Source organism: Vanacampus margaritifer, chromosome 12 (assembly GCF_051991255.1).
Source record: "Vanacampus margaritifer isolate UIUO_Vmar chromosome 12, RoL_Vmar_1.0, whole genome shotgun sequence".
Lineage (NCBI taxonomy): Eukaryota > Metazoa > Chordata > Actinopteri > Syngnathiformes > Syngnathidae > Vanacampus > Vanacampus margaritifer.
In genome coordinates, this window is record NC_135443.1 from 19920792 (window position 1) to 19944486 (window position 23695).

The 23695-nt window shown below is 41.3% G+C and overlaps 1 protein-coding gene across 3 annotated transcripts in view; it reads right to left on the reverse strand.

Moving 5' to 3' along the window:
* Window positions 1-22500, reverse strand: part of zmiz1a (zinc finger, MIZ-type containing 1a) — a 151372-nt gene extending 128872 nt beyond the window's left edge. For all 3 annotated transcript variants that reach the window (XM_077581228.1, XM_077581230.1, XM_077581225.1), the window contains exon 1: window positions 22237-22500. The gene's annotated coding sequence lies outside the window, so the exon portion shown is untranslated. The remainder of the gene's footprint in view (window positions 1-22236) is intronic.
* Window positions 22501-23695: the final 1195 nt, after the last annotated feature.

Sequence of the window (23695 nt, forward strand, 5' to 3'; positions counted from 1 at the left end):
GTGTCACTAAAGGTGTAAATCCCGCTTTTAAAGTCTTCATGATGCAGTACTAAGATTTTTACAGATGAATACAATCAATACAATGCCGCCTCTATGACAGATACAATCAAGTGAAGAAATGGAGATTTAATGTGCCACCAAAACACAAGAAGCGAGCGCGCTTTTAATAATTGATGCCGTTGGAGCAGGGAGATTTTTAACCACTCTCCTCCTGCTTTCAATCATTAATGTGGTTTCCATCAAAAACACTTCAAGCCCTCGAGTATCACATCTCTCTTGAAGGTGGAGGGCCCACATCCAAACATTAATCACCATGATCTTTCCTCCATCTCATCCTTGCTTGGGCAGATTAGGATAATAACAGCGTAAATTGCTAAAGTGTCCGAGAGTAGGTGTCTGTGCGAGGGTTAATGGGAGCATTTGAAATGTTTCAATGACAAGAAGGACAGGAGGGAGAGGTTGGGCACGAGCGAGCAAGTCGGCCCCGATGCTCACGTTCTTTCTGCCTGTTTAAAGGTGATCAATCTGGAAGCGCTCGATCGGCTTTGCAAAAAAATAAAAAATATAGCTCTTCAAAGTCACATAGGACATACCGTGTGCATCGACATGGTGATACATCCGCAAGGTTACCATACTATGTGCTGTACACTCAATGGATACGAACCCTGCACAATAAATTGAGATCAATATAGGATGTCCTCGGTTTACGCTGAGGTTCTCTTCTTACAGTCCTCAATAATATAATCTCACACCTGCGTTCTGATAGGCAAAACGATGCTCTGTTTGGATTAGGCATTGGTCAGTATAAGAGTCTGACCGATAACCGTGAGCAAAAATATCACGGTATTAAAATAGCTCTAAAATGTAGTTATAGACCGATATGGGCCAATACCAATTATTAATAGTCAAAGAGGCCGATAACAAATGGGAAGCAATTAACTTCAAAGAGGCGGCTCGTGTATTCAACATTGCAAGCAACCAATTTTTGACCTGCTCAAAAAAGAAAAGAAGAATTTACCAGTGGTGACAGACAGTATTAGTGCCTATTTCAAACCTTGACTTTTTAACACCATAGTAAACCGTCAAACCGGTAATGGGCTCAGTAACGCCGTCAAAGACGTAATCTAGGGCCCGACTGATATGCATTTTTTTTAGGCTGATGCCGATACCAATTTTGGGCAGAAAAAAATACAGATTACAGATTAATTAATCTGCCAATTATTTTAAAACGTATATTTAATGCATAAAATTATCTCCACCCCACCCAATTCCTTTTCAATGGGTGTTACACCCAAATTTTTGCTATTAAGATTCTCTGCTTTGAATGACAAGTCCATAATATGACCTTATCAACAAATTTTAATGAAGTATACAAGGTTACTGTATAGATTAATATGTCAATAATAAAACTACTCTTATTTGTTTACAACTGCAGTAAAGCATTAACCTTTTCTTTTATATATTTTTATCTTGTGTTATTTTCACAAATCCTGGGATTTATTGTGCTAACCTGGGACCTCGGGGTTTGTATTTCATGTCATGTCATGTGGAAATATGTGTTAAGACAATCTTGGACATTTGCATCCTTGAATTTTGAGAAAAGAAAGACAAAGACAAAATAAAACAATAAGAAAGTGAAAAAAGAATAGAATAAACTAAAATAATAGCAACTGAAAAAACATTAGGAACAAATATTAACTGTTCCTGTGCATTTTAGCCTATAGGGGGCTATGTGGTGCCGTGCATCTATGGTGTACACACTTAAAGTGAGTACAGAAGAAGTTACTCGACTGGACTCCTATTGAATTCTATTAAAATAACTCATTTTTCACACATTGGGAATAATTTGTGGCTTTGCCTAGTGTTATCTCACCTGTGGCTATTTGATCCCACAGCAGTTGTGTGTGAATATTCGTTATCGAAGGAAAAACACCCCCGAAGTCGATGCTAACCTGTTAGCATTTGAATGGGATCCTCCCTTCGCTTTTAGCATTAGCGATAGGCTAGTGATTGTTTAAAAACGAAGCATGTTTTGTATTTAAATATACAATGGTTGTAGTTCTTATCATTGTGTATTTAGTTTGACAGTTAACTCCAACTGGGGTGTCATTAAACAGCTTAAAGGACGCTTAGGGACAACAGAATAACATACGCTACACACTTGCTAGTTGCTAAAGCTACGCAAGCAAATTGGTGCATTCAGGGTACTTTCACAGCGTCGGAAACTTCGGTTTTCTTGATGATAATTAAAAAATTTATAATAATAATAGTTTAATATTAAAATTGATTTTAAAAAATTATGATAATTTAAGGGGAAATTTGGCTCAATTGGCCGATTGTTTTGGCCGGTGTTTGGCAACCGATTAATCAGTCGTAATCGTTTAAAAAATATATACAAATCATGGTCAGGTGAGCTGAACATTTTTTTTCAAATAATGTGAAACGCTGTTAAAGTACAGTTTAAAAGAAGATAAAAAGAACTATAATAGAGAAATGCAGCAAAAATGGCAAGAACAGAGCCCGACTGGGCAGACTCAACACAACACTGTGAAGTGTTCATCAGCAAGAGTCTAATGAAACACTGTTGGCCATTAGCAATACAATCTTCACATACTGTAAAATCATCTGTAAGAATGCACAATATAATCATTTACAACATGTATAAAGACTCCACACTTTAATTAATCCGATACACTGTTTGTGTGCTGCTCTTTGGGCTAGCAACAGAGCCTAAAAAGGCCCTTCTGGTACTTCTTTAATGTCTGCACTGCATTTGTTCCATCAATGGCCATTATTTGAGGGAAATGTATCCATTATTGTGTGTGTGTGTTGTTTTTTTTATTGATTGCTTTGGACTTTTCAGAATTAGCCACAGTTCTGGTAATGTGCATCTATAAATATGCAGTGCTTAGTTCTGCATTCAAACTCTTTTCTTTCAGCCCCTCCTCCCAACTTTCCTCACCGTCCTGTTTCACCGGCTCGACCTCGGCTGTCCTCCGCATCAAACACCTTTCACAGAACGCCACTTAACAGTAGCCTACAGAGAAAACAAACTTGGGAAAACATCCAGTTTCTCAATAATTACCTTTGTACAGATCACTCACGAGTCACGAAAGCCATACAAGTGTGTATAGAATACCTATAGTAAGCAACGCAATGAGTCAGCGGGTGGAAAGTGCAAGGTGAACACTGCAATCTATTTGCACTGTGACTATTATTTGAAATTTACACAGAAGCCAGTTTGGTATGGTAGATGTGAGTTTATAAGGTCAAACACCATTTTGAATTCACCTTAGCAGTTAAATTACAAGCGCTATAGAACAGAATTGCATATCGCTTTTACAGAATGAGCATATGGAAATGTTTGTTTTTGTTCCAAAAGCCTTTCAATTTAGAATAAGTGCACACGATGGTCTGAAGAGCCTGCCAACTGACACAGGTCACTTATCCTTCAAATAATAACGGCTGTCCGTTATCTAATCTCGGCCTGATTTCCATTCCGGGGATTTAAAGCGAGTGAATGAGATGTTAAGACATGCATTTTTATTTTTATTTTTTTGCGAGGGGACAGGCGTCATGAAGGGTACTGATCTGCCAGGCACACATGCTAGCCTTTTACTCAGGATCGACTCGCACGAGATGAGCGCAATCAAAAGCAAACTCCGGACAACCTGACGACTCCCGAGGCCCTCACATCACCAGATGGGTCCACAACTTTATCTCTAAAGGACCATTTTGGCAGTGTTGTCGACTGGTTTAATACAACACAACGCAATACTCTAACTACTCAGGTCCTTTTTTAGATAATCTTCACCGTTTGTCTTTCCATTTTGTCATATGTGATTGAATGAAATGCCGGTTGTGTAGCTGCATAGTAGCTGTATGTCCGACAAGTTTGAGTGGATTTGACGGCAACCGCGCTCACTACAGCTGGGGAGCATTGTGACTCATTTGGCAAACAGTTGCACTCGTTACGACAGTGTTTAATAATGACCAGCTCGACATGTTAGACTGGTCCGTGGCAGAGTAGCAGTCGATTCACTTAAAGTGTGACGCCATTGTGTGTGTTTAGACAAGCAACAAGAAGTACTATTTTTAGCAGCTGTGTAGTCAGTTTGTCTTCCTTTTGGCAATAAAAACAAACTTCTTTTTTTTTTGTTTGATTGTGTTTTTAAATTATTTTTTAAAATATTTTACAAGTGTGTGTTTGGCCCTATGATAGCATCTTCACCCAAAACAGCAGCACTTTTGCATGTAAATGGTTTCTCATATAATATCCACCGCTATGATTGAATTACTACCGCCTGGCTGTGCTTACTCGTCGTTCTTGGAGGAACGGCGACTATTTAAAAAAAAAACATTTTTTTTTTAATGTAAACGATGTCCACATGGATCACAGCTTTGAAGCCACCTTCTTTGAATTCGACCAAATTGCCACTGTGCTGTGCTGTATCATTTACCGACCTCCAAAATACAATAAGGACTTTTTAAACGGCTTTGCAAATCTTCTTGCCGAAATCATGCTGAAATATGATCATATTCACGTTCACACATTCATGTGTGCTGTCCTGAAAAACCATAAAGTTGAGTTGAGTTGAGTACTGTTTAACCACGTTGTCAATCGCTCTTCTTGCCCCGTGCGCTGATTCGCTAGCTAACAGCCAATCACAGTGATCAAATGCCCCCGACGCCAATTCACCATGTCTAATTTTCTGGAAACATTTGCAAACATCTGAGTTTAAATTTGGAAAACAGTGATCAAAATAATTTAAAAAATTATCTTATTCATCATTTAATCACCAAAATAATAAACAGATGAATGGATTATTAAAATAATTTTGTTGCAGCCCTACTAGTAATCCAATGTGTTAATTGGAACCTAAGAAATAGCTCCCAATTTCTAAAAAGGTTGTTGGTGTTTCACGTTTATTTATTAGTTCGACCCAGTCAAACGCATTTATTGCTGTTTATTTAGTTTGGAACTCTATGACATGATGTCAATTATAAGACACTGGTCGTACCGTTTAATATTATTCTAAAAATGTATGTGTACAAATAAAAGCCTTCCCAAGAACAGATGCCTCCCCCCGCGCCATCTGTACTTGAGTAAATAAACGCCACTGGCCACTACTTGTAGAAATACAGTATGGTATATTGGAATGTATTTATTCTAATTATATACTGTGGAGCACTTTGTGACTCGTGTTTTGTGAAATGTCCTATTTTATGTAGATAAGTGTACCCAATGTCTTAAAAGTATACAAGGGTGCAAAATACAGATGGTTAACAGTACAGTGTAGCTGTGCCAGACCCCAGAGCAATACCTGGTATTTAATGAATTCAGATGAACTACAACACGAAAAAGTAATATGGCTGAACAGGATCAATATTTAGCTATTAATCTCTCAATGAACAATGTAAAGTACCAAAGCTGGCAGGGGCAGAGCATGTCGAACGGCACTAAACAGACACAATCAGCAGCCTGTTTATTTACTCGGTCATAGCGTTTGTCAATAATGTGGCGGCCACAGGCACAGAAATCCAGTTTAACTGTCATAGTCAGCCCACTCCCCCTCCCGTCATCTTGCTCAAAAGATCAAGTGCACGTTGCTGACAAACAGCCCAACATAACTGACTTTTTACTCGGCTCTCTGCACCTGTGAGGCCAAAAATTGGGGCGTTGAGATGGGACACAGCCAACCAGCACAAAATGGCAGATGCTGCATGCAGAGGCCAAAAAAAGCTCTAAAGCGACTGGTGTGTGTTTTTGTTTGGGTGCAGTACTCAGAACAAAACAAAGAGGTAGACCTCGCCCATCGTGCTTTTGACTATAGGTTGCTACTTTTAGTGACCCCCCCACGCTTGGAGGCTCAGATCAAATCGGGGACGCTGTGTGACAGATGTCTGCCCTGCCACTCGGTTCCAGGCGTGCTGCTGGCACACACACCAAAGAGCTGAGGAAAAAGTGAGGATAGGATGAGGAGGGAAGAGGGAGATTTTTGCCCAGGCAGATGCCAGACAGTTGGATGATACGGACTGTTTACAACCACATTTGTTGGAAAATGATAGATGACAGTAAACTTTCAACACACAGCAAATCAACAGGAGACTCATTTTGGCGCACTTTTGGTACACATAGAGAGATCTAGCTATCCAGTTAGCTACAGTATCTACCCATCTAGCTAACTAGCCAGCTATCTTCCTACCCAGCTAGCTAGTCAGCCATCATCCTACCAATCCTCAGCTAGGTAGCCAGCTATCTACCTGCCCATCTTCTAGCTAGCAGATAGCCAGCTATCTACCTACCCATCTAGCTAGCTAGCAGATGGCCAGCTATCTACCTACTCATCTAGCTAGCTAGCCAGCTATCTACCTACCCATCTAGCTAGCTAGCCAGCTATCTACCTACCCATCTAGCTAGCTAGCCATCTATCTATCTACCCATCTAGCTAGCTAGCCAGCTATCTATCTACCCATCTAGCTAGCTAGCCAGCTATCTATCTACCCATCTATATACCCATCTGCCCATCTATCTACCCATCTACAGTATATACCCATCTGCCCATCTATCTACCCGTCCGACCGTCCGTCCGTCCATCCGTCCATCCATCTATCTCTGTCCATATACTTTACAAGGGAGAAATACTGTTCTTAACTGAGATTAACAATGTATCTCACTGTACATTGTCAAGATCCTTTCATGCATTCTAGAATAGAATGCCCCGATACAGTTATAATTCGGCGAACAACCAATACATTCCGGGGGGGGGGGGGGGGGGGGGCATAAAAGTCAAACTAAACATTGGAGTCCAATCATCACACATATATGTCAGGTATATCTTGTGAGAGTTCAGCTTGCTGAGCAACTAAATTTGAGGGCGTTTTGCTTCTTTGGCTTTTTTGACAGATATTCTCATTGACTCTCATTGAATTTTAGATTAATTTTGTATTATGAAAAAGTGGTTAACCTCTCTTCAAACCTGTCTAACTAATGTTGAAACATATTATTTATTTGTTTGGGGAAAACTGTCTGGAAGTCAAACAGCAGCATGCAACATGTTCGCCTTTGGGGGTTGTAGCTACTGTATAGGAAAAAACATTGTAGAGATGAATCTTAAAGGCAACATTCGCAAACTACTGTTTTGCTAACATAACATATAATTACAAAAACTGTTTAAGAATGTTTCTAAACACACAAAATATGGACATTATCCCAATAAAAGAGTGGCCTATGTTCTCTGCAGAGAAAATAATGACAATGGATCCCATGCATCCTAATAGGATACAGTAACTATTATAAAAGTAAGTGCAGCCGCTACAAACTGAATATTGAACATTTCCACAAAACATTCCTATCATTTCTAAAGACGAAAGGCTGATAAAAAAGAAGCCCTTTATAATTTCTACAGCTTCATAACCTCAACGTAAAACACTTCTCCACATCCCACTTCCGCTTTGAGGAGCCGCACACCAAAAAAGAAGAGCGGCGAGAGCGACGGAGGCAGCTAATTATAGCCTCGCAGCAGGATGGCCAGAAACAAACTTGATTATCGTCATCGTCAAGACGGCACAAAGGAAACCTGCCGCCTGGCCCCTTTTCCGCCACAATCCAATAGAGAGGCTTTTAGCCTTCGTAATGATTTACAAAGTGACACGCCAAACAGATTTATTGTGACAGCCTGAAAGGGACCAGCATGGACGCCATTACTGATCATGTGACCAGACCTCTTGGCCCTCTGGACGACCCTTCCCTACCCCACACTTCCACCCCTCTGTGCTTTTAGAGAATGAGCCTGGCTAAACAGAGGCAGGCAGCCTATTCAACCAGACCAGACCCCTCCTTCCTGGCTCAACACAAGCCACCCGACCCCCCCCCCCCCCCCCATCCAACCATCAGCGCCCTTCAAACGAGAAGGAAAAGCGCGCTTAGTGGAAGTTAGTTAAAGCAACAACCACCCCTGATAAGCATCTGGTCACGGAGAACTTGTGGTACAGAGTAAATGGAGATACGTTTGTACAATTCTAACACCATTATCTGAGGTTTATCACACTTAATGAGGCGTGAGTGTGTGAGGGGGGGTGTAAGTGGAAGCGATTTGCAGTGTGTAGCAGCAACCGACACCAGCGGTCACTTAACTAAACACTGATACAAACACATGAGGTAGTTCTGCTCCACCCTTTTCATTGATGTACAGTATGTACTGTATATATACATGGCATAAAGAAACAGTGTGTTCAGGTTTCAATGAGCTCATTCACTGTGTGCATTTTCCCCATCCATATTCACAGGGACAATATCCTCTGATGTCCTGAGTGACAGGATTTACATTTGACTTTCATTTCCCTCAAATATGGAGCACATTTATGTTTGAGGAGCACCAGTCCCCGCGGATTCATTTCGCCTGCCACCGTTTTTATCGCCTTGTTCTCTCTCACTTTCTCTCTCGCTCTCTGTCTCGCTGTCGGTCTTTTCGAAAGGAGAAAAAAACCACCTTGGCTGTTCCGCCGCTTCTGAAAAGAGAGCCACCCTAAAACCATCAGAGCCCACGGTGAAGAGATGTGAGCGGAGAATTCTCAAGGAGCACAGACCCCTCGGGCCAAACCGGCTTCAGTTTCCCCCCACCGTTCTGGCTTCCAAAAACAAAGAAATTCCAGAGAAAATCAGGGCAGGACCGCAAACCGCCACCCCCACCTCTCCTTCGCACACTTGCCTCTTTTAACATAAAGATCCAACCAAATAGCCGCAAAAGATGACGATGAATTTTGCCACTTGTGCTTTTGACACAGAATCCAGTAAAGCAGTGACTACAATTACACGCGGCCAATAACCTTTTCAAAACCCGAATACTGGCAAAATTCGATTTTTGAAAGGCCATGTTAACACTCACAAAAACCTGAATATCCTCTTATTCTGGGTTTTAAAAACCCAAATGAGACCGCTGGGTTACTCCTTTTCTAACCTAAATATTTAGTCATTTAAACACGTATCAGGGTTCTTTTGAACGGAACTTGGGTTTGTGTTCTGTGCATGTTGGCAATGAATCTTGGGTTAGACTACTGTGCGGCGGCCATCTTACGTTTCAACTCCCTAAACGTGACTAACTTTTGACTTCTGTGTGGTGTTTTCACGTTATTTTCTGTCTCTACGGAAGAAAATGCCAGCATGTATTTATATACACATAATAATAATAATAATAATAAATTTAATTTGCAATGCACTTTACATTTCAAAGAAATCTCAAAGTGCTCAACACACATGTATGTGTATTTATAACTATGTGTGTCTGCTGCGCAACACACCGGAAATACACAAGCAGAAGGAAACAAAAATGGCAAAACATAGTGAGCGGAACAGAACTACATCTTTGATGAAGAAATCAATTTCTTTATTATCGTGGTGAGTGACATGAATATAATGTATTTTATTGACCATAGACATCTATTTCCGTAATGACGTCCGTGTGTCACGGCTTGGATCGGAATATGCTAGTAATTAGCATCTGTCCACTCACGCATATAAACGGGTTATCCCTAATGTTTCAGAAACCGTAATTTTGACCTCAACCCCAATGTTGACTGCATGTAAACATAGTCACAGACCACAAAATTGCAATGCTACAACAGAGGACCCTAAATTTAGTCACCTTTGCCTTTTACATTACCTAGCAGCTGATAGTACTTAAAAGATCAGGTCAAATTCATCCCTCCATTCTGTGCCAGCCTTGTTTATACAGCATCAAGCCAGTATATTCTGTGCGGCTGTGACAGAGAAGGGGGAGATGAAATCGACAAGGCAGTTTTCTCCCTTCTAAGGAGGCAATTTTCCTCCTTCTTAGCTAGTATTAGCTGATAGGTTGTGGGGAAAAAAGCAAATATGGGTAAATGTTACATCATTGATGCAGCAATTTTGCAGAATCTCAACAACATAGGTGGTCTTCCCCATTCACAATGACTGTCTAAGTCAATTTTCCGTTTTACTGTTCTGTGTCAACTGCGCACATAGGGGGTAAAGATAACACAGCTTTTGAATGCATCACACCAGATGTCATGACACATGTAATTATCGATTGCGAGATGCCGTGCAAAAGAAAAGAACCGCAACATCTAGCTTTTGTTGGGTTCTGTGTAAAAAGCAAAGACTGATAAATGCCAGGACTTCTAGAAATTTTGCAGGCTTCATGTATCAAGTCAATGAGATGCTTCTGTAATACATTCACAGTGATGTGTCATCCAGGAAGACATGGTTATGCAGTGAGGAGAGGATGGGGGGCGGATGAGGTGAAGTGGGGGCACGCCGTCTGCAGCCCAAATGCATATTTCAGAGCTGTCTGCCGCAGACATTTAGATACCACACGTACTCCATTCAAGCCTTACGCAGCCACACCTACGTACAGAACATTGCCAAGAGATCAGGTCATGCTGTGGTGAGGTTAAGCCACTCCCTACTCCCCACAACCACCCTACATGCCCACCGACCTCACCTTCACCGGCTCCACAAGTGTAATACACAATTTCTCCTGAAGGGAAACGTGTGACGTCCTCACGTGTCTTTCAACAGTGTCAACAAATACCATTCAGCTTCCGCTGTGATCCCTCCGGGTTAAAAAAATGAAGGTTATGGCCGTAAAAAAGCAATATGGCAGAGATGTGCAATAAATGTGTTAGGCGCAGCTAACGTATGTCATCTGGAGTCAGGGAAAAGAGCACGCAGAAGAACTTAAACAAGGGCAAGGCATTGAAATGATGGCTAACGATGACTTAATACAGAATACGGCCTATGGGTCACATTCGGCATGTCCACTGTCTCTATCTGACCCTCGAAAAACCTTTATAAAGTCAAAATAAAATGGAAAACGGGGACCGCCGTAAGCCGTGGTCCAGCTGTACACTACTTTGAGTTCGACTCCGTGGATACAAAAATACAAGTAGCTATCAGTGGTCAAGGAGCCAAAGCATTCAAAGCTGCATTGATTTTATTTCCTCCCGCACACATTTGTGCATGGTCACCCAATACCCTTTCAAATCATAAAACACAGGCAGCCTTTTGTCGATAATGTTTTGCCGGATAATTAGCGAGCAGACGCGGACAATAATGAACATTGTTTGGAGGCCGATCGCTGGCAGTGTATCACCACTCTCTCTTCAGAGCGCACGTGATTAGCCTGTTCTCATTACGGATGTGATAAACGATGACTTCTGTCTGTCTTGTTGGAGGTACTGAACCCCACCAGCTTCCTTTCATTCATCATTATTGATTGGTAAAATACATATATAAAAGAAATAGGGATTACTGGTGAACAAAATGAACAGGGAGAGTGGCCTTTGCATCGAATCTGTCTCTCATCCCAGAATTGAACCCTGCGGGACACCATGCGTTCCGTTATACATGTGAAATCATATATCACATATTCATCCAGAAATGTTGAGAAAATGCTCAAATTTGATTGTCGGCACGCGTGTACACAGCTATCGGCCACTTTGAACCGTATATTGGAAATGTCGCAGTCTAATAGAGAGGACTTTGAAATCAAAATCTGTTGCTGCTTTACTTGTCTCGTCGTCTCACTATCCTTTTCGCACCAGGCCTTCTTTCTTCCTAAACCACACTGTGGTTTAAAATATGCCTCCTTTATCTGAGCCGCCCAGACGGGAGAATGAAAGGGATGTCGGTCCTTAGAACCCTGGGAAAGCGCTTTGGCTCTCGCACCAGTGTCAAAACGGAGGGGAGGGCACAGAGCGGGCAAATACAAACACGCGGTACGCACTAATGGAGTTTTCTTTCACAAGTTATATATTTCAAACAGTTCTCAGCATGATGTAGTTAAGATGTATGTCACTCGAAATTACAACCACACAATAACAAATATTTTAAGTAAATCTTTTTGGACAATGTCGCTTAACATAAAACCAAACTGGGGTGCTATCCTTACTTAATTGCAAACATATGGAGGTCTCTAATAGAACGAAAACTTTATTTAGATCATGTAAAGATAACGGGGTTTTTTTTATATTAAACAAGGTTAGCATATATTCAGTGGGAATTTACCAGACTTTTCCACCTTTTAACACTATCATATCGCAGTCATAGAAAGTATCAAAAGTAGCAGTTCAGGAACAATATTTATTCACTAACATCCAAACTAATATTTCAATTAATAATCATCAGAGATGCTATTTATTCAATTTATAAATGTGTCCAGAATGTTTTAAAGGGATACTTGACTCATTAAGCGATTTTCAGTAGTAAAAAGTTAGCATTTTGTGCAGAATGAATTTGATAACTACATTATATTTTTCTATACAATTATTACCTTTTAAAAAGTATTTTTTCCACTTGCTGTCGACTGAAGATTACATCACCTGTACTGAGGAAGTAGGTAACAACCAATCACGGCTCACCTGTTTTCTGGGTTTGGTCAGCAAACTGAGCCATGATTGGTCATTACCTACTTCCTCAGCACAGGTGATGTCATCTTCAGTCAACGGCAAGTGGAAAATTTAGTTTTTAAAGGTATTCATTCTACATGAAAAAAAATGAAGTTATCAAATTCATTCTGGACAAAATATTAACTTTTGACTGCTGAAAATGCCTCAATGATTCAAGTATCCCTTTAAATTCGCTATAACAAACTCCACTCTGACCAACCAATCAGAGGAGAGAAAAATGTCGGGTTCATCAAAGGTCAGCCCCCTAGCCATCTGTGAGGATGAATTTGACATCTGATTGGTTAAAAGAACTGTCCTAATACACTTGAAGTTACATTGGCCAGCACTACTAATTCGGAAGGCCCTGGGAAGATTACATTTACATGACAACACATACAAGCTGAAATCGGATTGGACTAAAAAGCAGTGCAGCCAAGAGAAACGCTATGAAATGAACAACAATTCTAATGGAAAAAAAATTGAAATTTAGGTTGTAAATGTAGGTCAGTGGGACTACTTGCCATGTAAACACTGTGAAGATAACTACACACAAGAATGTGGGGCGATCACGGAGCGAGTCTCCTGGAACGCCAATTGTTGTTAAAAACCACATACTCTTATAACTTAATTTGGAACAGGCGGTAAAGGTATGGAGTTTTGGTTAGCAACACAGTAGAAATGAACACTGAACTAAGTGCCCTAGAATAGATGACTATTGGGGCACGGCATGTAAAATTGTCTCCAAATCAATGGGCCGCTGGTGCCATAAAGCAAAAAGAAGCATTTTGTCTGTGCGCCTGTGCCAAGCAAATGAAAACTACTGTTCAATACCGAGCAAATTGCAGCCACGTGAAAGCTTTGGCACGATGCAGGAGCAGCTATTGCATGACTCCCCGTCGGCAAAGAATAAATGCTGTCCTTTTGCATTAGTAAATCCTGCCTAATTTTCCTTGTCATAAAACAACTAAGTATGTATCCCCGGAGGCGATGTTGGACACGCCTTCAGAGAATCTTCGCCATCACTCTGCTGCTCCCACGCAAACCTCAGCCACCAAACCAGTCGCTCTGCGTGCACATAGACAGGCGAGTGTTTAGAAAGCCCAATCAGATCATGAATGCGTCATTCTTTCTTGATAAACCACACTGGCAAAAATATTTTTGCTATTTAAAAACATCTCAGTGGATACAAGCAATAAAACAGCTTCTTTTTTTTAAAAGCACAACATTATCTGTTGGTTTGAATTTTCTTTCTTGGACATTTTAACCCCCGCCTGCTTTTTGCACACCCACTCGCTCCTCTTGCAAATCTCTTTGCAAACAATTTGATTGGCCCAGCAGTGTCATGCTGGAGGAGTTACAAAGGACACAATTGGTCTGTGTGATCCTCTATGTTTACATTTACTACTGTTGTGTGGAGATACTACGAGCTCCTGGAACTTTGCTCCTCACCACTTGCTTGCCTCACACGCACGCACCCACTCACTCGCAAACCCCTTTATAAATACTTTGATTGGCTGAGTTGTTAGTGCACTCACAAAGCTGCTTTGAATAAAGTTCTTGTGTGAATAAATATATGACCAGTAAAGACTCTTTCTTCCTGGAATTTCACTCCTTGGGGCTTAGTTGACATACCCACTTGCTCCACTCACAAATCTCTTGATGTTCTGTACTGTGATCTGTTTGCCTTATTTGTGGTTAGTAGTTACAATGCACGCGAAGAAAATAATTTTTTCCCTTGGATTCCTTTGCTCATGCCTACCTCACGCCAGGGTTATAATAGCTTTGGATTTTTCATTAGTAAGTACATTTGTCAGTTTTTATTAGTTAAAATTTTGGGGAAAATGCTTTTTTTTTCATTTATTTTTTTTGCAATTTTTTTTTAATGCTTCTTTTTGACTGTCTATCTTCTGTAGGGATGTACAAAAATAGCAAAATAAATAGATTTCAAATGAACCCCGAAAGATCATGTATATTAATTGACGTGGTTAAATCAATCATATGATTAAGTGTTGCATTGCATCTGAATGCTCTGCGTTTTTGCTGTGTGCCTACTGTGAGCAAAGGGCTAGTTTAAATCCCCAAGAAGTTGCATTGGTTACGTAGGTCAGACTCAACAAAGCCTTTTTCAAGCTTTCTTCCATGAACTCAGCCTAGTAATTTGCTTTATAGACAGGACCGTCTACAGTAACACTTGGCAAGAACTCAAGCTCCAGGTAAGCGTCAAGAAAGCGAGTCTCAGCACAGTCCGGGGAGGCTGCCTGGCAAATGGACCCACGTGGGCTTCTTTGCAAGGTGTGAGAAGCTCTTCCGGGCACGCTCCGGTATCAGAAGGCACAAGGCAAACACAGCCGACCGCCGGCTGAAACAGTAAACCTACTGACCCAGCGTGAAGAGGCGACTAATTAGTGACTGTACTTACAAAAAGAGCAGGAGGGAGGATGAGAGGGACAGGAAAGGAGGGAGGCTGCAAGGCGCAGTTGGAGGATGAGAACAATGAGTTTGTTTAGCTTAAACAGGATTTACGAGCCCAAACAGACACACGCCAACGCCACTCACTCAGACACATACTATATCGTCTCTTGTCTTTCCAACACAGCTGAGGATTTAATCGGCAGTGGTGGAAAGAAAGCGAGAGCGTAATTGCTTATGATAGTGAGAAGTATTGAATCCAGGAGGAAAGACAGAAGGAACATTTTGTTCCTCCGACTCTTGCATTGTTCCCGGTGAGGCCCGGCTTGTCATTTATGATTCAAGGGCCCGGGAACAGGATGTGGTCATTGTGTCGTCTCATGCACTCGTTTCTCAAAGAACATCCAATCAAACATGCATGAGATGGTGACAGGGTGGGCGAGCAACTTCTCTCGGCACTCTGTCTCACTAGGCAGGCTCAGAAAAGCACTTAGACGACTGTGTGCCCCCCGCCCCTTTCCCACCCGATGTTGGGGTAAGTCAAGGGTGAAGGGAGAAGGTGGATGCGAGTTGACGCTTCGCCTGTTTTCCACATATCAAACATCAGGAACACACGTAGGAGAAAAGAAACGTCACGAATGTAACAAGCACTGAAGTGCAATTGAATCACTGTTGTACAAATATTTTTGTTAGAATATCAATTTTGTAATAATCATTTAGAAGCTTACAGTTGTGTCTTTATTGTCTTTATTATAGAGCTGTCAAATTTCATAGTTTAATTGACAAGTGCAGAGATGGCAAATCCAGGTCCAGAAATTAAAAACCCTGCCACAGTTTGGTTTTAGCCCCTGATGCTAGCTAGCTAGCTCCCTAAAAGGTAAACAATCACCATGTGAGCAAGCCATGGAGCTAGCTAGCGAGCATCAGGGGCTAAAGCCAAACTGTGGCAGGGTTTTTACTTTCTGCACCTGGATTTGCCACCTTTGCAAGTAATCGATTATCAAATTAACCAACAACTAATCACTGGTTAATAAACAGTAATCAGGGAAAATAATGCTTTTGTAATACACTTTAATGCAAAATTAAAATGAATCTGAATAGTCTATTAATCGATTGAAAAATCAGCACTGACAGCACTACTTAATTGTAGCAACCATAACTATTAAAGGAGCACAACGTTAGCTTCACCATATGTGTCGTCATTTGTAATTAAAACAAAGGTGAAGTTCTTTCAGTTAAATATGTGTGTGTGTGTGTGGGGGGGGGGATTAGGGAGGTGCATCTGTGACACAAGTTATCTTCACACTACACCTTTTGTCACTCAACATTATTAACATAATGAATGAATGTTTTCTTGCTTTTACATTCTACTGGCAGCTATTAACATTTTTACACTTGTATGGTCATTAGAAATGTTAAAATGTTACTTAACAACGTTGCCTACACAGTTCAATTAGCCTGCAACTATTTTTTTTTCTGTGAACATTATTTCCACTGGGGATTTCCAAATACACACAATCAACCATTCGATATCCCTTTTGCTCAAGTCTATTTTTATACAGCATGTATCCTCATTGGGGTCACGGCACGGTTAAGCTGGTGTCTATCCCAGATGACTTTGCGGCAGGAGGATGGTACACCATGGACTGGTCACCAGCCAATCACAAGGCACAAAGACAAACAATCATTCACATTGACACAGCAAGCCTAACATGAATATTTTTGGAACTCTAGGAGGAAGTTGGCATATCAGGAGAAAACCAACAAATCTCAAGAAATCCCGAAGCACGGGGAGAACATGCAAACTCCAGGAAGGCTGGAGCTGAGATTCACATCAACAAACTTTATAAGGCAGACCTGGCCTGCATGAACTCTAAAAGTTTTGTTTGTTTTTTACTCCAAGGATGGTCATTGAATATGAATGTTGCAATTTAGCACTTTAGCAGAGAATGTATGTCATTGTGGCTGCAGCTTTGCACTTTAAAAGAGCATCCAAATTGCTCTTCACTGCATTAACAACTGACAGATAAATGTCACATTCACATCTACCTAATATTAAATAAGGTTGTTTGTAGCACTATTACCCATATAAAAGGTATTTTAAACGTGTTGATCTTTAAATGAGATTACATAAAAGCCGCACCGAATCAGACTTGATCACTTGGTGCCAACAGCTGACAAAGACAATGTTCATACCGTTACTTGAGGTGAAATCACATTCCATATGGCAGACGCTCATGTTTAAGCTTGTGAGACATGAGAAGACAATGTTGTTTCATCACTGGGTCTACACACACAGTGTTAAGTGAGGTTAGAGTCATGTTACAGGCGACTAGAAATGTGACTTTTTCCCCATGTGTGTCCACATTTGTCTCATTTCACCACGTGGTAAAAAGTGTTTTATTTACAGCAATATCCTTTACCTGGCAATTACTCAGCTTGCACTAGAAGGTAGTTTAACTGTAAACTGTATGGCTAGAATTACAACAACCTTTACGTCGCATAATGCACCTGACATCAAGGGCACAACCTCGGCTCACGTTGAACCTTTCCACTGAAAACATCCCTTTCAGCCCTAATTCTCCAAACGAAATATTTAAAACGCTCCAAGGCGAGGCGCGTTTTATAGAAGAGACTCAAAACTAAAAATGATAAAAAAAAAGTAGCACGAGACAGGCTGCCTGGCACACGAGTGGGAGGGGCTTAAAAAGAAAAAAAGCTGACATCAGTCTGACGCCAAAAAATCAAGAATCCGTGTCAAGTGGAGACGAGTATTTCCCGGCAATGCAGCGTGAGCAGTTAGCTGAAATGTCAGCCTGTCAAAACATTGATTAGCTTTTGCCAGGTCTTAAACAATTAGCCGTGGACACACTCACACGCAGCAACATGCACTGTGCTGCAAGCAAAATTGCTGAGTAACATAAAGCTAATAAACCATGGTGCATTGAACACATCATCCGGAACATGTCAAACAGAAACAAAACAACAACAAAGGAAGAGAACAAGAATCTCTTGTATATGAGAGTCTCTTGTATTTACTTCTGTTGGCCAAAATAAGGAGACAAATTTTACTCAAGACATAACTACAAGCAGCGACTATGGCTAACAATACAGAGCTAAGGCGGTAGTAACAGAGTTAGCTAACATAAGCGTGTTTATTTTCACCTTTTTTAGCGTTAGTATACTCCAAATCACAATGACGATAACAAATCCTGCTTGAACAATAAAGGTTTCATTAACTTGCCACTCTGACCAATTACGAGCAGCAGTACCTGTTTTTTCCGGTGGAAAAGTTTTACTGAAGGCATAGTCACAAAGTAACAACTATGGCTAATAATATAAAGCTAAGGCGGTAGTAACAGTTAGCCAACATTAGCGTGTTTATTTTTGTCTTTTTTAGCTTTAGTATCCTCCAAATCACAATGACGATGACAAATCCTGTTTGAACAATAAAGGTTCGATTACCTTGCCACTCTGACCAATTACGAGCAACGGTACCAGGTTTTGCCAATGGAAAGGTTAGCACAGGTAATTCAATTTGCATACTGGAACGCATGAGAATATCCCAAAGGTTTAAATGGACAATTACGAGTTTACGTCACGATTTTGTCAAAATGGCAACAAAAAAAAGTCCAAATGACGGTCTAATGCTGCATCCAGGGACAAGAGGAAGGTGGGAAGTCAGATTTTTCTGACTTCAAACCAAGAAGTGTGCATGCAAACTCAGAGATTGAATTGCGAAGTCAAGAAAAATGGACCCCAACATCATCGACTGACTTTAATCTGACGTCAGTCGACAATAGAGACACAGACCATGAATGACAAAACATAATTTATACAATAATAAGCATACTTATCTCTTTATTCATTATGACATTAATTTAGTTATTTTAAGTAAGTAACTTCACGTAACCCAACGTTATTTGGGCTGACTGTGTAATCAACCATCTTTGTTGTTTACGTTTGCCTCAAATGTTTTGAGGTCGGAAGTAGGACAATCCAAGTGGGATCAATCTGATTTCCCACATTCCTCAAATGCATCATTAACTCGGTGAAAGGAAACTAATTGAAAAGCATTGGACTTTGGATCGTTGTAATTTTATTTGTGCAGATTATTTTTATTACAAAATGTGATGAAATGTCATTTGACTACTATACCAATCTGGGTTGTATGCTAGACATAGGCAAAAGCAATACAAATACACTGTTTGTTTTCACTGAAATACCAGAAATGCCTGGATGTTCGAATACATGGCAGTGGTTTACGACCATGCATTTGTAGCGAATGGGAAAATACAGATGATATTGATGATAGTGATCAATGCTGCAGCATCTGTCAACTTCAATATACTTCAAAATCTATCATCTTGCTTTGCATCTACCAACTAGCCTGAAGATTAGTTAGGGAGTTGACATTGATCGTCTCCACAACGTCTCCTGGAGATTAGCGGGTCGCCAGGAAATCGCAATTAATTCAAACTTTTTTTCCCGTTTTTTTTTTTTAGACTTCAGCAGGCAGATCTTGGAGGCATCTTGGACACATATTAACATCTTAATTCTTTATATTAACCATGTTGAAAGGTTTTATAGATGTGTAAAGCAAGTAGTGTTGAGCTCAGTATAATTTGACTTTAAGCTGGGACATATTATTTGGTCTAGAAGTTCCTTCTCTGTGGGAAAACACATTTGGTCCTTGAGGACAGAATCTGTTTTGAACACGCACCCCTGACTCTGTTTTCGCCATCGCTCATGGAAAAGTACCCAGAGAGTATGTTTTGTCTACAAATGAAAGAGAGGCGGTCGGTTTTAACTATAAGAAGCCATTTTACACACGGAAGAGACACATTCGGTGCTCTGAATTCCACCTGTTAAGTGATGAATTGGAGTCTGTTACGATGTCCAGAGATCTCTGTTAGATTAAATTCATTTTTGCAAAGGTGTTTTTTCTTACATTAAATCTGTCTTCAAGTTTTGGAACACGCAGAGAGGACAAATAATTTTATTCCTCTTTCAGTAGTCAGGTTTCACAATTTCCAAACTTACAAACTTCTCCTTTTAGAGGAACAGGCTCTCCCTGAGTGGTGATACACAGATTAGCACCGTGTTTAAACAGACTTCGAAGCCCCCCAAAATGTGATCGAGTGGGAGTGTTGGGAAGCATTTCGCCTGCTCAGTGAATCAGGCACTCTTCTGTCTTGCCTCACAGCCTGGCTGGCTGGAGGCCCCAGGAGGGACAACAGAAGGAAAGCAAGCGCACACATAAACACGCGCACTTCCAAGTTTCAAACAGTTGCAGATGGCTTTAATTCCTCGCCCTCTTTCCAGCGCGATTTATCAGGTAACCTGCTCGGAGCGAGCGTGCAGCCTCTTCGTCACTTAACGGCGCTTTAGCTGGAAATGAAAGGACAAAACAAGCGCACACAAAAAGTGCTCATTAACGTGCTGCAGCTGACAAGTGTTGCTGCTGAAACGAATTCATTACATCATCAATTACCAACACTGGAGGGTGCACCGCCCCACGCACTCCCCGTTTCCCTTCCCTTCCCTCCAAAAAAAGCTGTTTACTCTCTCTCCAAGATGCAGGGATTGGACACCTGCAATCCAGCGCAACACTGCTGCAACACAAAAACCTGAACACAGTTGCGCTTGTTATTCTTTGGTTTGACATACTGCCAGAAAAGGTGTTTTATCGAGGACGGCGCGTTCTAATTGCACGCCAAGATTCTTTCTGATCCCGTTAAGACGTCCTCCAAAGGAATGAATAAACGGCACTACCCCCCCCCCCACCCCCACCCCCCTCACACACACACAACCATGCACCAGGGCCTGCGCTCTTCCCCGGCTGGCCTCACATCCAGATGGAGGAATTTAATGGGGAGGATCCTGCAGGGGGACTCTAACAGCTTGGACAAATGTGCCTTGCCTCTGCTGCTGCTAGTTCATGGATTCCGTGTCAAGGCACCCAGGTGTTTCTCCACATGTGCACTGACATGTTGTGCAATGAGATTACACTCACACCTGTGCATTGTGTCATTTCCATTATTATTAGTGCTGCCAAGGAGATTATGTTTTCATCGCCGTTTGTTTATTTGTTACCATGATGGCGCTTAAAAAAAATACTTAAGGGATATCTACAAAACTTGGCAGAGGGCTGGGGCATGGGCCAAAAAAGAATCCACTGATTCTTGCTGCAGCTTTGCATAAAAGGATCAACGAGTCCTTCATTTAGCAGCGAAGTGAAGCATGGATTGTAATAACAACCAACAATATGCATTTTTTCCATCTTATTTTTAGACTGTGAATATTATTTAACCTTCATCCAGACAAAGCTGATCAACTCAAGTAGCCTGTGGACCAAAACTCTCGCCAAACTACAGATAGCATCACAAAATGTTAAGACTTTTGTCTTACAATCATTTCATTAACACTGAACACAAGTTGCTGTAGCTTCAAACATAGGTTAGAACTATAGGCTAGAATCCCCTCGAAAATTGGAACAAGGACCACTTCACTTGAGTTTAGGAACCACCACTGCTATTAAGTATCATACTTTACTGTTACTTTAATAGTTATACCCCTTGATTATCATTTAGACAAAGGAGAACACAAAGGTGTTAAGTGTGGTGCTTAGTAAGATGGGGCAGTCTTGGTTGAGGAAAATGTCATATATTGTTGCCAATTTTCACCATTTATCTATGAAGGTGTTCAATGTAGTGCTTATTATGATGATCCATCTTTGCAGCCCATTAAAAATCCACAGACCACACTATGATAAACACTACCCTTAAGCATCATAATTTGTTGTTAATACTATCTACGAAAGTGTTCAACGTGGTGCTATCCAGCCTTGGCTGAGGTCCCATTAAAGGTGTATCATGTGGGTGCACCCTCAAGGTGACAAATGACACTGATACTGCATTATTATTAAGCGAGGCACAGCAACAGCCCACCGTTGTTAATTGCATTACAACAGGTAGCAGGTATATAAACACAACCTTGTGTGACACATTCTCGCTTTATTAGCGTCAAGTCAAGCCACCGCCATCAGCCGCCGGTGGGTAGCTCGACGGGGCCGGCTGGCTGGATGCACCCGGGCGAGGCGCTCAGTGGCGCCGCGACGTGGGAGCCAGGCAGCCGGCGTACAAGCCGCATGCAAAGCGGCCGTCCACGGATGTCCGAACGTCACATCGCACGCAGACCACAAGCCGACTCGCTCGCTTCGCGTTGCCGATATGAAGCACCGCCAGACCAGCGACGAGGCAGCACCAGCCTACCCAGCCTCTGACGCGACTTCACCCGCTTAAAGGTTCCGAGGAGGTCAGCCTATTGTTAGCAGGTACTACCCGGCCAGCGTGAGCTTGCAGCCGCGCTACAAGCTCCGGTACAAGACGCCAAACTTACTTCCAGCTCCGGGGTTCCGATAGGCGAGTCGTCCTCCGCGACGCTGAAATAAAAAGCCTCCGCGTGTGTGTTTCTTTCTCGCTCGCTCGCTCTCTCGAGCTGCTCCTCCGAGCTCACGGTGCAACTGAGTGACTGAATCAACTACCGTGGAGCACGGCAAGTTGAAGTGTCAGATTACACGGGGCTATTCAGTTACCACCGCTGAGGAGAGGACCGTGCTCGGCGGTGAGGAGGAAAATGTGAGCCGGACTGCCCCTTTCCACACCAACGCACAAACTCGAGGAGGAGTCTGCCTGCCTCCTTGTCGAGCCCGTGGACGGCAACCTCCGCCAAGGAGTGGGAGTGGGCTTAATGGAGAGACAAACACATAAGAGTAATGTTTTTTTTATTTGTCATTTGTCTACATTTTAAGAAGAAATAATAGTTTTTAATGGAACAGGAAATCGAACTATATTTAATGAATGGAAATATAGCCCAATTACACTTTAATTGAAAATTATTTATATTACATAGATATTTCCACAATACAAACCAGGCATATTGTTATAGTACCCAAACAACATTTTATCACATTTTCTAATCAAAATCAAATTACAACGACCCAAAGTCCAATGCTTTTCAATGAGCGGAGAGTGTCCTTTCACCGAGGATAAATGCTGCATTCCATGAAAGTGAGAAATTAACCGACTCGGATTGTGTCAGTTACGACCTCAAAGCTCGGATTGTGTCAGTTACGACCTCAAAGCGTATGCGGCAAATGTAAATACAAAACATATGTTCACGTGACACAATGTGATTTGGAATGACTGTGTTAACCAGAACAACAAAGAATTTATCTGAATCAGCCATCTTTGTTGTTTACATTTGCCTCAAAGGCTTTGAGGGCGGAACTGGGACACTTCGAGTGGGATAAATTTGACTTCAAACCCTCCTCGAATGCAGCATAACACCGCCATTTTGAATTGTGACTTTGAATTGTGACTTTGACTTGTGACGTAAACTCGTCTTATATATTTTCTTTCTCTTTTTTTGGGTGGTGGGGCAGGGGATGTATATAGTTTTTACGCCTACGCATTCAAAACAACAGCTTTACCAAAAAACAACCTTTAAAAAGATAACGCTCCATTTGATTGACACTGTTATAAACTTATCATTAAGTTATTATTGTGGTATGCAGCGGTGTAGAAATGTGCTTCATCATTCTGACAGCTGTTTCCAATATAGTGAATGCCTTATTAAGCTACATGAGGCGCAAAATGCACAAAATACTACAACCAACAAAAACAAAAAGAGGATTATTGTTTTAGCAAAGGCATCATGATTGATAGAGTGTAGAAGCAATGAATGGTGTTTAAAGACATAGTGTTTTTGTTTGCAGAGCCACTAATGAGAGTAATTATGCATTAGAACTAATTATAATGGCCTCCCTGTCATATGTCATCATAGTTATTGTTATTAG